The following is a 14155-nucleotide window of genomic DNA, read 5'->3' as shown; positions in this document are numbered from 1 at the left end:
ATTATCTTTTTCATATACTATTTATAACTTCATCGTTTTAATATAATATTTTGTTTTTCATGTAGATTGTACTGACAACATTGAACGCCACAAAGTGAACTGAATTACATTATATTTTGTTTTAGTCCGTAATCGCCCATATGAGCTGATAACTCTGGCTATTATATTGTGCAGTCGATTGATGGTGGGTTCAACGAGCCATAAGTCAAACAGTTGACTGATCGATCACAGATGCGAGATTATAACGATACCTCGTAGGACAAATTTTTGTGACAACGTAATGGAGTCCTAAATGTTTAAAAACATTCGGTGCCAGGTCGTGGATAGGACATCCATTGTGTTCCTAGAGTCGATTCTTTTGACTATCGACTGTCTCTTGAGATTAAGGCAGTTTTTGGGTGACTTTGGTTTCTTTCTCACGGTCTGCTATAACTGGAGGCTAAGTAGATTTTTTCTGGGTCATTTCATACTGTGCTTACATCTGCAGGATTCGAGTTGAGGAAAATATCCAACCCTTATCAGGTTTAGTTATTTCTCAGGGCCACTCGAGGAGTTGTAACTGAAATGCATGGCCATGCTCGAATGATGATTCGTTTATCAGTTAAGTTACTCTCTAGTCGGGGAAACAACTCTTGATACAGATCACTTGTAAAATACGACCTTTGTGAATACAGATTTTGCAAATTGTTTTACATTGAGTGGGAGAAATTTATAAATCTCTGATGCGATCCCGCTAAGTGTTCACAAATTAAGATGTGGTCGTTGGTCACGGTCGAATCAAAACACAATTTATAGCTTAACAAGCAACTCTACAATTAGTAAAGAGGCAAGTAAAGGTCGGATCCCAAGGGACGGGAGTTGAAATGAGATTTCTATTGTAACAAGTGGTGTCTAAGGGGTGTCACAAATTGGGTTGATGTAGAAGGTTACTAAACTAGAATAACAATGAAAATAAACAAGCAAGATGAATTAAAGGGGTGTAAACAATTGATTAAAGGCACTAGGGTGTCATGGGGTCATAGGGGAATCATGGGATATGATCATACAAACATGTTCTCAAATTATAAGCAAGCAATTATTGTTGTGATGGATTGAGTTGGGTTATATCTTACAATCCTAGGAAAGTTTGGGTCCCGGAGCTGAATCGATTAGATTGTACAACACCTACAAGTCGACTTAATCTTCCCTACTCAACAACATGCATGGTCTAATGAGACTCGAGTTGGGTTATATCTTACAAGTCTCATTGAAAAGATAGAAGATGATAGTAAATGCAAGGATTCATAGGCTTAGCATTTCATCAAATATAACAAGTGCATGAGTTGAGATCAAAACAAGCAAGCAAATAAAACATGAATGCATATTAATTTAAGCATGAATCATTCCCCATGTTGGTTTCCCCTAATCACCCATTAACCCTAGCTAAGAGACTACTCAGTCATTATCATGTTGATCATGTTAGCAAGGTTGTCAATCATACTAACAATATGAAACATAATGAATAAATGAAAGTAATTAACAATAATTAAAAAGGGATTAAGAGATTATACCTACTAATGATTCCAATAATAAAGCAAGAATAATAGAAGTACTTGAATGCTAGATTGAGAGGTTGTCAATCTCCCAATAATAACCCAAATAATCTTCAATTACCCAAAATAAAGGATGAACAAAAGAGAGATTAAAGAACTAAAACTTGGATTAAAACTTGATTAATACTTGATTACAATATTGAAGAGAGATTTGATTGATATTAACTACTCTAATTATTGATAAGAAGAACATGCTCCTCTAATTAGCCTAATGGGGTATTTATAGTGAAAATTAGGGAGGATGCATTAGGGTTAACTAAGGGCTAAACTAGTAATTACACTTTTTAAGTTGAGCAACGAGGACCCGGTATTTTCTGAGAGAAGGGCTTCTCTTTTCGTAGCTTGAAGAAGACAACCCGTGCTGTGAAGAAATCCGGGCGGAATAAGGTCGGGACGGCCGGATTTGGGCGGTGGAATCCGAGCGGATTCTGGGGAATCCGGACGGATTGTTGAGGGTGAATCCGAGCGGATGCAGGCACGGGACGCTCGGATTATGCAGAGGCTGGACGGGCGGATTGCTGGCAATCCGCTCGGATTGTCGATCGATAGTAACTTCTTCTTTTCTTCCCTTTTCTTCATAAATTCCTTGGGGATTTCCTTGGGGACTCAAGGATCTTTCCTCAACATTGCTCTTCTACTATGATATGTACAAAGGCCTTCTAATCTTGTCTCTCCTTGATGCTTCGTCATTGAATTCGATCAATTTAGTCTCGTTTTGCCATGAAAATGCAAGATTCTTACTCCTTTCCTACCAAGGGATCAAAATCTCAAAGAATATGAAAAACAAAGAACTAAAGATAGGAAATGACCCAAATAAGCACTAAAAAGCATGGAAACAAGGCTAATTCGGGGGCTAAATATGCGCCAATTATGGTCACATCAAATATCCCCAAACCGAACCTTTGCTCGTCCCGAGTAAAGAGGTGACAAAGACTAGGACCAATACTAACCTATCCTAATAATATAGCCGATATGAGACAATTAGCGGGTCTCACTCCGCCCCTTCAACTCACAACAAGACAACCATGAGGTAGGATGTCTTCTTGCAAGGCAAGGTGGGTCTTGCCAAAATGGCGACACATCCAAACATTAAGCACACAAAAGCACATAATGGATGCATCTACAAAAAGAATAGCCACTCCCTCATCAAGTGGCGGAAATTATCTACAAGGGAAGCAATTCAAGGGTACACAATCCTTCATAGATGCAATTTGTTCAAACTACTAAGCCTAGAAGGATACCAATAAATCACCTCCAGGTTGTGTCGAGCTAGGGTATCTTTGTCCTCAATCGTTAAATGCTTTTGTCAAGAATAGAATCCCTATGGTGTTAGAAACACTGGAGGATCGCGGAATTCCCCCTCTTGCCGAGACAAGAAGAAGGGTCGTCCCCTCTCTACCATGCACAAAAATGGATACGAATGATAAAGGGATCAATAGATATTTGAGTTTCACTTTTGGGAGTTTGCTTTTGTTTTTGTTTTTCCCCCCAATTTCTTGTGGCATTTGACATTTGAGAACACTTTCTTTGCCATTTCTTTTTGATTTTTGGCATTTCAATACTTGACAACTTTTTTGCATTTCTTTTTGAACATTTTCAAAGTCACCCCAATTAGTAACAAGGGTGCCTTATATTTGAAGCTTTAGGAGTCTATTTTTGCTCCTCTTTTCTTTTGATGCATTTTTGCAAACTTTCTTTCATTTTTCATTTCATTGAACTCAAATTGATTTCTTTTTGTGCCCATTCCCTTTTGTTGACAAAATGTATGGTAGAACATGGATGATGGATGTATGGGTGCATGGTTTCAAGGGTCACCTTGGAATAAACGGTAGCCAAGGAGTTATCACATCACAAGGTACTCTTGACTCGGCCTTAAACCATGGGTCAAAGGATACTAGCATGACACATCCTAGGGTGTTTTACAAGCATTCTAACAAGCAATGTCTTAAGAAGAAAAAGCATCTACTAGGGCCTATATACATTTGTCAAGCTTCCCAAATAGACGGTTTCGCAAAATTTTCTAACATGCAAACTACATGCCATGATGCAACTAACATATAAACATCCTAATGCATATGATTCTACCAACTAATATGACATATAATCTAAATGCAAGTCCTAGATTCACATTGTTATACCGCATCAATCAAAATAAAGCCACATAGTCATTAACATAAAGAGGAAAAAGGAGATTGAAAAGATCATACCATGCGGTCTTCAATATCCTCATGTCTCGGATGTGGCGTAGTCAATCAATGTGAACAAGGATAAAACAAACACAATATATACAAGACAATATATACAAAGGAAATGAACTTGTTTTTGGGTTTTTCAATTTCTTCAATTTTTATGGGTTTTTTGAATAAGAGTTAAATGTTAGAATTCCCATCCCCACACTAATATGGGCATTGTCCTCAATGGCCAAAATGATGGAAATTATGCAAAGATGATGCATGATTTCTATACTAAATGCAATCTATACTAAGCTATGCTACATGATGCATGGTTTTTGTTATGACGGAGAGGATAATTTAGATTACCTCCCATTGCGTATGCATTAACTTCCCCAAACCGAGTGAGACATTATTGCTAATGTCCAAGGATGGGTATAGTTTATGCACACACTATGCTATGCATGAAACTAATTTGTCATTTTGGATTTTACAAATGGGAACAATAAAATAAGAACACCTCAATGGTACCGAGGTGTAAGTCCTTTGATGTTGCTAGGACTAAACCAACAATGATCAAAATGAAATAAAATACAAAGAGATATAGACAAACCATGGGAGTGTAGGAGTCTCCAAGGCTTGCTAGTCTTCCATCATGCTATCATCATCACCACTTCCCTCATGAGAAGTGGTCACATTGCCACTTTCCTTGTCATTTGCTTCTTCACTTTCTTCCTTATCTTGTTCATCATCATCTTCACCATTTCTTTCTTCTTCCATTGCTTCTTCCTCAATATTATCATCAACTTCTTCATCATTTCCAACAACCTCATTGTCTCCCACCACGTCCCTAGATGCACCCGGAAATAAGACTTCTCTATCCGCCCAACTAGGCAAAGGACAAGATGGATCAAGGAGTCCTTGCCTAGCTAGATGTAGGAGGGGTGGATATTGAGCCAAATACGCATTTTTCCGATCTTCATGGGCTTGCTTGTGCATTGCTTGCATGAGAAGAGTCACATAGTCTTTCCCAATTTCAATTCCTTCCGGCTTGAACTCTTCATACTTAAAGGGGTAAGGTGGTATGACAATGGAAGAGGAGGGGGTTTCAAGATCACCCTTTTGTTGTTGAATGATATACTCGGCTTCTTCGGAAAGGGGAAGTAGATAATTGGTCCGGTGGACGCTTAGGCGACAAATCTTCGAGGGCAAGGTGAACGATCTAGCTTCACTAGTTAACCATCCATATTTAGGGTCAAGGGGGTTATGGGCAACCCACTTGAACTTGTGAATCATAATATGCATATCAATAAGATGGCCACCTTCCTTTGCTTTGTACTTCTTATCCTTATTGAAATTAGGATCAAAGTGCTTAGCTAGGACCGTGACTAGGCCGCCATTGACAATAACGGTCGTGCCCTTCTTCCCATTATCAACATTGAGCCATCTATCAACCAATAGCCTCAAAGAATTGTAAGGCTTGGTGTGAATTCTTCCGATATTCAAAGCCGATTCAAGGAGAATAAAATCGAGTCTTGTGAAATGATTGGTGTCTTTCCTAGCAATTATGGTATTTCCCACAACCTTGTGCCATACTCTTATGCCCGGATGATGGACCAAAAGAGCACGACATGCATGAAAATCCTCAAATTTCTTCCCGGAGATTGCCTCCCAAAGAGGCTCGGGGTCATAGGCTCGGGGTCATACTTTCCATAATGCTTAAGATAACTCGATTCATCACTAAGACCCAAAATTTCACCTAATTCCGTAAAGGTAATGCGTCTACTAACATTAGCTAGACGAAACTCGAGATTTTCTCTATTCTCAACTTTGGTGACTTTCAAAGAACTTAAAAATTCCAAGACAAGGGAGGGGTATGTCAATTCCTTTGTTTCAAACAATTTTTTCAACCCCATGGCTTTGAAAAAGGCTTTTGTTTGTTCAAGAACACCTAATTTTTCCAAGGTATCTTCACATATGAATTTGGTGGATTGAATAGATTTCATAGCAAACTTGACAAAGGTATTTCTATGGGTATCGGAAATAAAAGTTACCTCCGGATAATGCAAAAGTTGATTAATTACCGGAGTAGAAGATGTTGATGGTCCCATAGAAGGTTGTTGTTGTTGTTACCCTTCCAAGTTTGGTGTTGCCACCACCATAGCCAAAGCTTTCTTTGTTTGAAGAGCCTTTTGCCTTTGTGAGAGTGCCTTAGCCTTTGGTGCCTTTGTTGCTTTTGTTGCACCCTTAGTCCTTGCCATTGATGAACTAACCAAGAAAAGAGTGAAAAATCTTCAATTTGTAGTATACCCAAATCGATTTGAGGGTGAAAGGCTTTGCCTTTATGAAAACAAAAATCGACTCAAAGGTTGAAGATTTTGTTCTTGGTTTTGATTTTTGTTGAAGATAGAGTGATTAATTTGTTGTTGGAAGGATGGTTTGATTTGATTTTGGTGAATGTTGTTGAGGGTTTTTGTTTTTATGATGGAGAGGATGAGGGTTTTGATGTTGTGGGTAGTGTTTATGAATGAATGAATGAATGAATGAAGGTGGGAGGGGTTTTAAAGAGACCGAAAATTTCAAAACTGCAGGGGCAATCCGTGCGGATTAGGCTCAATCCGTGCGGATTCTGCTTCTTCTACCTTTGCAAAAACTCGCCTAAAGACGGGCGGATTTTGTAGAATCCGCTCGGATTTGCTGAACACGGGACGGGCGGATTTGCTCAAGGACGGACGGATTTCGTCCCGAGAGAAATTTGCTTGTTTTCCTCGGTACCGCAAAGACGGGCGTCTTTCTCACAAGACGGACGGATTCTTACGACGGGCGGATTTTCGAAATCCGCTCGGATTCTTTAACGATCGAGAAAATTTCAAAATTCAGCTCGATTCAAGACGGCGTCTTTTCTGCAGGACGCTCGGATTGCAGAAGACGGGCGGATTCTTGGTAATCCGCTCGGATTCTTCCCCTATGTACATGGATTCAGTTCCACCCGTGCACAGCGCATTCCCTTTATCATTCTTCCATTCTTTCTTTCAAGTCTTGTGTTCTTCATTGTGGGGGCACTACAAAGGCATGGATAGCCTAGGCAATTGCCATCCCCACACTAAGGTAAAGCACTACACATCAATTGAAATTGTTAGTCCCTCCCTCACTTCTCTCTTACATGACAATTATTTTGATCAAAGTAGATAAAAATCCAAAGATGACAAAAATGCAATACAAGAATTGAAATGTAAGTTAGGGAGTTAGAAATATTTACAAGTGGTGGTTTAGGGAGGACTCCACCAAACTCTCATTCTTGATGAGATGTCAAGGGGGCATGTTCAAGGTGTTGTTGATGTTGCTCAACACCTTGAAGAAGTAATCAAAAGCTTGTTCATTATTATGGTAGAGGTCCTCAATAGACTGTGGCCCTTGTTGTTGATCATGATCGATGGCATGCCCAATGTAGGGATTAAAAATCCCTTCAAATTCGTCGTCCCAAAGACCACAAACTTCATTGAGTTGATCATTGAAAATCTCTTGCTTAGATGGAGACAACTCTCCCAATTTGTTCTCTTGGCCAATGAGGCCATCCTCTTCTTCCTTGGTTGATTTTGATGAGCTTTGCAAGCTCTCCTTGTTACTATTCACTTGCTCTTTGAATGGAGCATCTTCAATTTTCTTCCTCCATTGGAGTTCCGATTTCTTCCTTTCATCTTTTCGGCTATAATGATCAATCATGAAACATGGCTCATGCAAACGAGGAGCTCTCATAGTCTTGTCAAGATTAAAAGTTATGCTTTCATCTCCCACTTCTAGAGTGAGCTCTCCATGTTTCACATCAATCACCGCACCGGCGGTGTGTAGGAAAGGTCTTCCTAGGATGATTGGAATGTTGGAATCTTCCTCCATATCAACAATGACAAAGTCCACCGGGATGAAAAACTTCCCAATTCGCACGGGGACATCTTCCCATATCCCTAACGGTGTCTTCGTCGATCTATCGGCCATTTGGAGTGTGATGTTGGTGCATTTAAGCTCTCCCATTCCCAACCTTTTACTTACCGAGTATGGCATGACACTCACACTAGCCCCTAGGTCACATAAGGCTTTGTTGATCGTCGTGTCGCCAATGGTACACGGTATTGAGAAGCTTCCCGGATCCTTTAACTTTGGAGGTGAACTCCCTTGAAGTATTGCACTACTCACCTTAGTGAAGGCGATAGTCTCAAGTTTCCGGATTGACTTCTTCTTTGTGAGGATATCTTTCATGTACTTCGCATAGGCCGGAACGTGATTGATTAATTCCGTGAAAGGAATTGAGACTTCTAAATTCTTCACAATTTCCATGAACTTTCCAAGTTGATCATCAAATTTGGGCTTGGCTTGACGACTTGGAAAAGGAAGTCTAATCACAATGGGCTCCTTCTCTTTGGCCTTGTCTTCATTTTTCTTTGAACTTTCTTCTTTTGATGATTCTCCATCTTTGGAGTTTTGCACAATTTCTTCCTTTTCACTAGCTTCCACAACTTCATCCTCAACTTGCTTCTTCGGTGCTTCATACTTTGTACCACTTCTCAAATGAATGGCACTAACTGTTTCATGTCTAGGGGATTACTTTGAGGTGGTAATTGCCCCTTTGTCTTTGTGAGCTTGAAGATGCTAGTTGAGTCAATTGTGTTTCCAACATCTTGGTGTGAGCTAGAATGTTGTTGATGGTGGTTTCTTTTGCTTGGCTATCTTTTTGCATTTGGGTGAAAAATTCTTGTTGATTCTTTTGCATTTGGAGGACCGCTTTTTGGACATCAAAACCTTGGTCATTTTGGTGATTGTATGGATTTTGATTTTGGTAACCTTGGTTTTGATTGTAAAAGGGTCTTTGATTTTGGTTTCTCATGGGTGGTGGAGTGTATGTTGTTTGAGGGTTTTGAACATTTTGGCTTTTGTATGAGAGATTTGGATGGAACTTGGTGTTTTCATTGTAAAAATTTGAATAAGGGGTACCACTTTTATATGCTTGGAAAGCATTCACTTGTTCGGTTGTTCCCCTACACTCACTTGAGTCATGACCCAAAGTTCCACAATTCTCACATATCCCACTTGGGATTGATGAGGATGCCGTCATGGCATTGACATTATGCTTCGATGATTTTGAGTTTTCCTCAAGTCTAGCCATAGCTTGTTCAAACTTCAAGTTGATTGTATCGATATGGGAACTTAGTTGGGCACCTAATGGAGTAACGGCGTCCACTTCATACTTTCCTCCTCTAGTAGCCTTGCGAGGCCTACTATATTGTGAATTGTGGATTGCCATCTCTTCAATTTTGCTCCAAGTTTGGTTGTCATCAACCTCGGTGAACATCCCATTCGATCCCATATTGAGAATGTTCCTAGAATCTTCATATAAACCATTCCAAAATTGTTGCACCAAAAACCATTCGCTAAGTCCATGGTGAGGACATGAGCGACAAATTCCCTTGAACCGCTCCCAAGCTTCATACAAAGACTCTTCATCCCTTTGCTTAAAACCCGTAATTTGAGCTCTTAGCATGTTGGTCTTTTCCGGTGGGTTGAATTTTTTGTAGAAAGCTAGCGCTAACTTCTTCCAAGAATCTATTCCAAGGGTGGCCTTATCAAGGCCCTTCAACCATTGCTTTGCGGTGCCGATTAAGGAAAAAGGAAATAAGACCCATCTAATTTGGTCTTGAGTCACGCCCGTTTGAGAGATAGCATCACAATAATCGCAAAAGGTTTCCATATGAGAATGAGGGTCCTCACTAGGCATTCCCCCGAATTGGCTCCTCTCAACTAGTTGGATGAAGGCGGACTTGGCAATAAAATTTCCAGTGAGATGTTGCGGTGTAGGAGTACCATTTGGTAGATTCTCCTCGGTGGGTACGGAGTGTGACGAGAATTTTGGCATTGTAGGTGGATTTTGTGGGGTATTGTGTAATGGGTTTTCTTCTCCTTCTATTGCGAAAGGATTGACAAACTCACTAGTGGGTTGAACAACTTCACTAACACCTCTCAAATTCCTCCTAACAAGTCTCCTATTGTTCGTCAAGGTTCTTTCGATTTCACGGTCAAAAGGTAGCAAATCACTTTGTAACCTTCTAGACATGCAAAATATCAAACAACTCAAAAACAATTAGAACAAACCTTGAGGAGTTTTACTTCCTCAAGGTGAAGAAAGACACAACTAATAACAATAAAAAGAAATCTAAGTCAAACAAACACCGTCCCCGGCAACGGCGCCATTTTTGATGCGATCCCGCTAAGTGTTCACAAATTAAGATGTGGTCGTTGGTCACGGTCGAATCAAAACACAATTTATAGCTTAACAAGCAACTCTACAATTAGTAAAGAGGCAAGTAAAGGTCGGATCCCAAGGGACGGGAGTTGAAATGAGATTTCTATTGTAACTAGTGGTGTCTAAGGGGTGTCACAAATTGGGTTGATGTAGAAGGTTACTAAACTAGAATAACAATGAAAATAAACAAGCAAGATGAATTAAAGGGGTGTAAACAATTGATTAAAGGCACTAGGGTGTCATGGGGTCATAGGGGAATCATGGGATATGATCATACAAACATGTTCTCAAATTATAAGCAAGCAATTATTCACTACAAAAAAAACACGGAAAACTGACGGAAATAATCCGTCAATAAAGGCCTTTTCCCGTCAGAAACACGGGTTCCTGACGGAAAAACCGTCAGGAATCAACCGTCACTACGATTCGTCACGAAAAACGCAATCCTGACGGATTTTCCGTCACTATAGGCATTCCTGACGGACTACTGACTACTAATCCGTCGCACGTATTCTCTGGGATTGGGCTGAAAAGTTGACCTTTCTGACGGAAATTCCGTCAGAAAAGTTGACTTTTGTTGACTTTTCTGACGGAATTTCCGACAGAAAAGTCAACAAAAGTCAACTTTTCTGACGGAATTTCCGTCAGAAAAATCGACTTTTTTTTTTAAAAAGAAAAAAAGAAATTCCTGCCCCAAGTGGCTCACAACTAGCTGACTAGTGAGTGAAAGGTTTGTAGCTAGTAATTTTATGCTGGAAATATAAATGTTCGCATTTCCAAATTAAATGAAGTTTTAAATGCCTTCTTTACAAAGATCCTTCATCAAAATGTTAGTATATTATCTTTTCCCAAGAGGCTAAACAATCTACTGTCAAAGCATATGGCTGAACTGCTCCACAATCCAACACCACCTGCAATCCACAATTAATCTCTGAGTAAATCACAAAATAACCAAGGGAGAGAATCAATATGCACATTAAAATTCCAGTCACTACCCACCTAATCAACAAATAAACCTGACTAATTCAAAAGGTTATTCTTGCCGTGCACAGTAAAATTCCAGTCATTCTACCTGACTTTTATAATGGATTATATAAAATTACGGACTACTATAATACTGTATGTATCTTTCTGATGATTTATTTACTTTTAATTAATAACATAATTCTCTTATACAATAAAAAAGGCTAAACAAATGAAAAAGAAAAGAATCCCAAGTACAAAGTACTATTTTTCCTCTAAAGGCACATATTTCGTAGATCAAACCCGTTATGGCATTATCTAGGTACTGGAGGGAACTTTAAACGCAATAAAGTAGAATAACTAACATAACAGAAGCAACTAATTAATAAATTTGATACGGAGTAATTATTATTGAAGAACATAATAATTAGAAAGTATGGAGATAAAAAAAAAACCTGTATACAATTAGAAAGAAGTTGGGAGATCCCTTTGCTTGATAACCCACCATATTTCCGACTTGTTTAAACTATATAATGCTGGATCTATTATTATGGTTTTCCCCCTCATTCCTGAAAAAGTCCCACAATACCATTAATCAACCGACAAAAACTACAGCACTTGCAAATTTGGACTAAAAATCAATAGTTTGCTAAAACTTCTTACAGTTTCCATCCTAGATGATTTGAGTGCTGAATAAAGTTGAGATCCTTTGGTAAGTTTGCGAAGGCATGTATTAAATCTGTACAGAATCATAGATCAAATTTATATGACTACATGTATACGAATAGTGTCGGGTCAAATATACGCAAGCATTGTTTATAAAACTGGCCCAAATAGAACTAGAATTAACCTACTACATATATTCCAACCCACCTATTTTCATGATACTACTCATTAGGATATTGCCAAAGAGATGAGATCAAAAGAAAAGAAAAAGAAGAGTGTAGAAGGGATGAATAACAGGTGGTAGAATGAAGGAGCAAGAAGAGAAAAACAAGCCTTATTCATCATTTTATTTAATCAATTTTCATCAACCATCCTCTTAGTCAATGGTTAGTAATCATAAACTCTTAATCTAATGTGATATAGATGTCCAATTGTTTACAAGACTATATCATTGTAACAAAGATTTAAGACTATGGCCAATCGTTCTTGTTAACTTGTTAGTATGAGTAAGTAAAGCTTCTTACTTACTAGCAAGCACTTATAGACAATTAAGAAGAATAAGGAGTTTACTTTTCGAATGTGCAGGCGAGAAGATTGAATTTCAATTGTGTACATGAAGTCAGGAGCTGCCGAAACCATATGAACATCATGCCCAGCAAGAATCAGATGTTGAGCAACCTGGGGAAACATAATATATAATTTAATAAACAAGAACAAGGAAAAAAAAAGGCATATGTATGCCGGCAGACAATTAACATTGAACCTCAATTCCTACCAAAAAGCAGGGCAGGCCCCATCACCAAACCTGATCATAATCCGACGAAAATACGTCCTTCCATAACTTAAGAAATGAAACGAACTATAATTGACCATGAACAAAATACTTGATTACTACACCTCTCAATTCTTCAATAAAATCCCTTCTTACATTATTAGATCTCTACCAAGACCAAACGTAAAGATAACGACTTTCATAAGGCCATCAGTACAGGATCACAATTTCACATATAAAGTGGCAAAAAAACACGATTCCAGCAAAAAAAATCCAAATCCAACAACCCAATTGAAAAAAGTTTGGAACATTAATAAATTAACAACACCATACATATATATTACGAAAATTCAAGCAAATCAGCACCAATCTCAACATTAAACGATGAAGGAAACGATAAATGCAATGAATATACTCGAATTTAAATAAGTGTTAGAGTTAACGCAAAATGAAGAAAAATAGAAAGGAATCTAAAATTGAATATAGCGAGAGGAAAGCTAGGGTTTATACCAGAGGTAGAATGTCGGAAGTTACGATGATGTAGTGTTCCTATATTGAAAGAAAAGAAAAAAAGACAGAAAAGCAGCGGGGCGGAGGACTTCAGTGGCGGCGGCGGCGGCAGTGGCAGACAGAGGTGACGACGGTGCTGGAAAGAAGAGGGAAAAGAAGAAAAAGGAAAGAAGAAAAGGGAGAGGAGGGTTACCGGAGTGCTGGTGGAGGCGGCGGGCAGTGGTGGCCGGCGGGGACAGTGTTGGAAGTGGTGCTCGGGTTTGGGCGTTAGGGTTTGCAAGTGAGAGTGAGGTTGAAACTGATTTGGGGATTAAAGTGAGAACTGTCTTTTTTTTTTCTTTATGTTCTTAAAAATTATGACGGATATTCCGTCAGACGTCAGTCCCTATATGAAGTCATATCTGACAGAATATTCGTCAGCAAATATAAATTCCTGACGGAATATCCGACATAATTTATAACTACTGACGGAATATCCGTCATAAATGCGTCACTTATTATGGCGCTAAGGCCAATATTCAACGCGCCATTTATTTATGACGGAAAATCCGTCAGGAACACACTACCGACGGAAATTCCGTCACAATACCGTCAGTTTTCCTTATTATCTGACGGCTTGGTTTTTCCGTCACTTTTTCCGTCAGTTTTCCGTGTTTTTTTTGTAGTGATTGTTGTGATGGATTGAGTTGGGTTATATCTTACAATCCTAGGAAAGTTTGGGTCCCGGAGCCGAATCGATTAGATTGTACAACACCTACAAGTCGACTTAATCTTCCCTACTCAACAACATGCATGGTCTAATGAGACTCGAGTTGGGTTATATCTTACAAGTCTCATTGAAAAGATAGAAGATGATAGTAAATGCAAGGATTCATAGGCTTAGCATTTCATCAAATATAACAAGTGCATGAGTTGAGATCAAAACAAGCAAGCAAATAAAACATGAAAGCATATTAATTTAAGCATGAATCATTCCCCATGTTGGTTTCCCCTAATCACCCATTAACCCTAGCTAAGAGACTACTCAGTCATTATCATGTTGATCATGCTAGCAAGGTTGTCAATCATACTAACAATATGAAACATAATGAATAAATGAAAGTAATTAACAATAATTCAAAAGGGATTAAGAGATTATACCTACTAATGATTCCAATAATAAAGCAAGAATAATAGAAGTACTTGAATG

At 38.8% G+C, this 14155-nt stretch overlaps 1 long non-coding RNA gene and 1 other non-coding gene across 2 annotated transcripts; one reads left to right on the top strand and one right to left on the bottom strand.

Annotated features, from left to right (window-relative positions):
* The first annotated feature begins 9189 nt into the window (after window positions 1–9189).
* Window positions 9190–9296, top strand: LOC141616505 (small nucleolar RNA R71). The gene has a single exon (XR_012530851.1). It is a non-coding gene; the product is annotated as a small nucleolar RNA R71 (small nucleolar RNA).
* A 1479-nt stretch (window positions 9297–10775) lies between these two features.
* LOC141615006 (uncharacterized) lies at window positions 10776–13328 on the bottom strand. The gene is made up of 5 exons (XR_012529540.1): window positions 13160–13328; window positions 12255–12362; window positions 11682–11757; window positions 11474–11587; window positions 10776–10966 (listed from the first exon to the last, which is right to left on the bottom strand). It is a non-coding gene; the product is annotated as an uncharacterized LOC141615006 (long non-coding RNA).
* Window positions 13329–14155: the final 827 nt, after the last annotated feature.

Source organism: Silene latifolia, chromosome 11, assembly GCF_048544455.1.
Source record: "Silene latifolia isolate original U9 population chromosome 11, ASM4854445v1, whole genome shotgun sequence".
Classification (NCBI taxonomy): domain Eukaryota; kingdom Viridiplantae; phylum Streptophyta; class Magnoliopsida; order Caryophyllales; family Caryophyllaceae; genus Silene; species Silene latifolia.
This window is presented reverse-complemented; position numbering and strand designations above follow the sequence as displayed.